The sequence below is a fragment of the Aegilops tauschii genome, chromosome 5 (genome assembly GCF_002575655.3).
Source record: "Aegilops tauschii subsp. strangulata cultivar AL8/78 chromosome 5, Aet v6.0, whole genome shotgun sequence".
NCBI lineage: Eukaryota > Viridiplantae > Streptophyta > Magnoliopsida > Poales > Poaceae > Aegilops > Aegilops tauschii.
Genome location: NC_053039.3, coordinates 21837237 through 21842658, shown reverse-complemented (window position 1 = coordinate 21842658; position 5422 = coordinate 21837237).

Here is a 5422-nt window from a genome sequence, read left to right as displayed (position 1 = left end):
TCTTCATCGTATTTTAAATATTCTCCATTTTTTCTTTATCGCATCTATATTTGCTGGTAACAAAATGTAGAATAAAGGCAATGCTTATGAAGAAGATTATGTGGTAAACTTCTTGAATCCCCCCCCATCAGCATGGACAAGGGCTTTGTAGAGCCTGTCTTCACCAATAATGTAAGTTTGTCCATCTCAAGCCTTCAAACTTTGTTGTGTATATTTGGTTAGGCATGACAGCAACAACTGTTTATTTTTGGTGTTTGCATCAAATTACATGTTTAAAGTTTATTATGTAGTTCATAAACAAAAGTTTGTCCTTCTCAATTTATGTTTTCAGTTGTACAACCAAGATCCTTCTTCATACCATTTAAATTAAACTATACAGAGCAAGTAATCTTCCTTTGCACTGAATGTATGCTTCTGTTCTTGATCCGTAATCCAGTGGTGTGGTGAACCAAGCCACTACAGCACAATGTCATATTCAGCAATGTCTTAACTATGAACAATGTCATATCATTCTACCATCATTTAAACCGTCTCTTTATTTGCCAATCTGAAATGGGATAAATTGATAGCACACTAACCATTGATACTTATGAGTTCTTGATCTGTAATCCAGTGGTGTCGTGAAGCTGCCAACTCCTTCACAATGTCATTTCCTGCCATGTCTTGACCTGAACAATACCATATTGTGTTAATGCAATTTTATACTGTGTCACTTTATTCGTCAGTAAGAAATGTGATGAATTGTCAGCACTAATACTTTCATGTGCAAAACCTGTCATCTGTCTGCTTGTTTATCTTTCAGAGTGAGGAGGATATAAGTGTTAAACAAGCGCAGTATCATCAGCTTACTCAGCTGCAGCTCCCCAGCAGGGCTACCTTTCTTGAACTCTATTGAAGTGCTGTCAGTTTTGTATATTATTTTGTCGGCGTGTTTATGTGCACTGGTGGCGATCTTTGACGCCCAATGTATGTAATCTACTGTCTGCTTGTGCTTTAATATCATAGTGGCGAACTTTGATTCCCAGTGGATGTAATATGTCGTGATTTCTTTATTGTATAGTCTATGTTTTTTCTTATTCACGATGCTGCAGTTATTTTACTGTATATATATCCTGTCTTCGTAGTAAACCGGCCAAACCGTAAAATTACGGTACATAATCGGGCCGTCATGCAATCAAGATGTATGATCCGCATCATGGGCCTCTTGGTCCGTTAAAAGGCCTAAATGTAAACTGGCCCACTAGTAGACTCGGGCCTTTAATAGGCCGAGTAAACCGCCGGCCCTCTTTTCGCAAGAAAACTCAATGGGCTTTAAGGAGGCTGAGAAGTAGGTTGGGCCTGAAACGTCTCGAATAGCTCACGGGCCGGCAGCAGCCCGAAATGGACCCCGGCCCATGATTGTGCCAATCAAATCACGGGCTTTTAACAGGCCAAAATTGTCTCTGTCCTTGTTTGGCCCAATCAGATTATCGGCTGCGAGCAGGCCGGATGCAAACCGGGCCGTAGTTAGGCCCAACTATATGACGGGCTTTTAACAGGCCAAAATTAATATGGGGCCGAAATGTTAAATGGGCCCTTAATAGGCCGAAACTAATATCAGGTCGAAGTACTAAATGGGCCTTTAGCAAGTGGGCCCAAAAGCATAGCGTCTAGTTGACGGGCCGAATTTGATATGGGCCATAAATTAGCCCAAAGCCTCCTACAGGGCCGGACCTGATTTGGGTTGTAATTTGGCCCAGAACGTGGTAGGCTTTTAACGGGCCGGATCTCATATGGGCCATTATTAGGCCCGGAACATGGCAGGTCATTAATGGACCGGATCAAATATGGGCCGGCATTTGGCCCAAAACATGGCAGCCAGTTAATGGGCAGGCCTACTAGGGTCCTCAAAAGCTTGTGGGCCTACAGCTGGCCCGGCCCATTAATGTCGGCGAAATCTTGTGGGCCTTTAGCTGGGCCGGCCCATTATGGTCCACAAAAATCTTGTGGGCCTTCACCTAGGCCGGCCCATTATGGCTCGCGAAAATCTTGTGGGCCTTTACCTGGGCCGGCCCATTATGGCCCGCAAAATCTTGTGGGCCTTTAGTTGGGCCAGCCCATTATGGTCCGCAAAATCTCGTGGGCCTTTAGCTGGGCCGGCCTATTATGGTCCGCAAAATCTTGTGGGCCTTTAGTTGGGCCGGCCCATTTAAACTTTATGGGCCACTTTTGGGCCCGCCCACGTGTCAACATATCATATGGGCATCTCGCCAATTGGATGAGTGACACATGTCCCAACGCGGAGCTAACACATGTTTCCTACAGCCAATGATGATTTTACACGTGGAAAATCCCCATTGGTCCGGGCTGTTAACGGGTTATCGAATCCAAAACAAGACCCGATAGCTTAGCGGTGTTCCGTTACGGTGGATGCCACGTGTCGGTCACCCTTGACAACAGCCCTTCTGTGACGCACGATTTATCGTCATCAAAGTGGACACTTCTGTGATGATAATTTTGGTAATGTCATGGAACACTTGTACGACAGCACAAGTATGACTATCTTGATTCTATCATGTAATCGTCATGGATGTACATGCATGACAGAAAACGCGACCTACTGTGACAAACACGTATCATCACGGAAGTGTATTTTTTTGTAGTGGTAGAGCTTGTCCTAAGTGGGCGAGATGAGCACTGCTCCAGCCCCCGCGCCCTGGCGCGTGAACGCGCCATCGAAATACATAACCCAGCCATCTGGCACTTCACTTCTCGTATACATAACCCAGCCATCTGACTTGACGAGCCTAGCATGTACAGACATGGCCTCGGAACACAAGAGACCGAAAGGTCAAACATGAGTCGTATAGTAGATACGATCAACATGGAGATGTTCACCGATGATGACTAGTCCGTCTCACGTGATGATCGGACACGGCCTAGTTGAATCGGATCATGTATCACTTAGATGACTAGAGGGATGTCTATCTAAGTGGGAGTTCATTAAATAATCAGATGAACTTAATTATCATGAACATAGTCAAAAGGTCTTTGCAAATAATGTCGTAGCTTACGCTTTAGTTCTACTAAGATATCTTCCTAGAGAAAATTTAGTTGAAAGTTGATAGTAGAAATTATGCGGACTGGGTCCGTAAACTAAGGATTGTCCTCATTGCTGCACAGAAGGCTTATGTCCTTAATGCACCGCTCGGTGTGCTGAACCTCGAGCGTCGTCTATAGATGTTACGAAACATCTGACATACACGTTTTGATGACTACGTGATAGTTTAGTGTGTGATGCTAACGGTTTAAAATTGTGGCACCAAAGACGGTTTTGAAACGTCGCAGAACATATGAGATGCTCCAAAGACTGAAATTGGGATTTCATACTAATGCCCACGTCAAGAGGTATGAGACCTCTGACAAGTTTCTTAAGCCTGCAAACTAAGGGAGAAAAGCTCAATCGTTGAGCATGTGCTCAGATTGTCTAAGTACTACAATCACTTGAATCGAGTGGGAGTTAATCTTCCAGGTGAGATAGTGATGGTTCTCCATAGTCACTGCCACCAAGCTATTAGAGCTTCGTGATGAACTATAACATATCAGGGATAGACATGATGATCCTTGAGCAACTCGCGATGTTTGACACTGCGAAAGTAGAAATCAAGAAGGAGCATCAATTGTTGATGGTTAGTAAAACCACTAGTTTCTAGAAGGGCAAGGGCAAGAAGGGATACTTCATGAAATGGCAAATCAGTTGCTACTCTAGTGAAGAAACCCAAGGTTGAACCCAAACCCGAGACTAAGTGCTTCTGAAATGAGGGGCACGGTCACTGAAGCAGAACTACCCTAGATACTTCGTAGATGAGAAGGCTGGCAAGGTCGACAGAAGTAAATTGGATATACATTATATTAATGTGTACTTTACTAGTACTCCTAGTAGCACCAGGGTATTAGATACCCGTTCGGTTGCTAAGTGTTAGTAACTCGAAATAAAAGCTGCGGAATAAACGGAGACTAGCTAAAGGTGAGATGACGATATGTGTTGGAAGTGTTTCCAAGGTTGATGTGATCAAGCATCGCATGCTCCCTCTACCATCGAGATTGGGGTTAAACCTGAATAATTATTATTTGGTGTTTGCGTTGAGCATAGAAATGATTGGATTATGTTTATCACAATACGGTTATTCATTAAAGGAGAATAATGGTTACTCTGTCTATTTGAATAATACCTTCAAGTGTCTTGCACCTAAAATGAATGGTTTATTGAATCTCGATCGTAGTGATACACATGTTCATGCCAAAAGATATAAGATAGTAATGATAGTACCACATACTTGTGGCACTGCCACTTGAGTCATATTGGTATAAAACGCATGAAGAAGCTCCATGTTGATGGATCTTTGGACTCACTCGTTTTTGAAAAGATTGAGACATGCGAACCATGTCTATTAGTATATATGCATGAAGAAAGTCCGTACAGATGGATAATTTGGACTCACTTGATTTTGAATCACTTGAGACATGCAAATCATACCACATGGGCGAGATGACTAAAAGGCCTCGTTTCAGTAAGATGGAACAAGAGAGCAACTTGTTGGAAGTAATACATTTGATGTGTGCAGTCCAATGAGTGCTGAGGCACACAGTGGATATCGTTATGTTCTTACTTCACAGATGATTTGAGTAGATGCTGAGAATATTTACTTGATGAAACACAAGTCTGAATTATTGAAAGGTTCAAGTAATTTCAGAGTGAGGTTGAAGATCGTCGTGACAAGAGGATAAAATGTCTGTGATATGATCATAGAGATGAATATCTGAGTTACGAGTTTGGCACACAATTAAGAATTTGTGGAAATTCTTTCATGACTAATACCGCCCGGAACACCATATTGTGATGGTGTGTCCAAACATCATAACTGCACCCTATTGGATATGGTGCATAACATGATGTCTCTTATCGAATTACAACTATCGTTTATGGGTTAGGCATTAGAGACAACCGCATTCACTTTAAATAGGGCACCAGGCAATTCCGTTGAGACGACACCGTATGAACTATGGTTTAGAGAAACCTAAGTTGTCGTTTCTTAAAAGTTTGGGGCTGCGACGCTTATGTGAAAAAGTTTCAGGCTGATAAGCTCGAACCCAAAGCGGATAAATGCATCTTCCTAGAATACCCAAAACAGTTGGGTATACCTCCTATTTCAGATCTAGAAGCAAAAGTGATTGTTTCTAGAAACGGGTCCTTTCTCGAGGAAAAGTTTCTCCCGAAAGAATTGAGTGGGAGGATGGTGGAGACTTGATGAGGTCATTGAACCGTCACTTCAACTAATGTGTAGTAGGGCACAGGAAGTTGTTCCTGTGGCACCTAGACCAATTGAAGTGCAAGCTTATGATAGTGATCATGAAACTTCAGATCAAGTCACTACCAAACCTC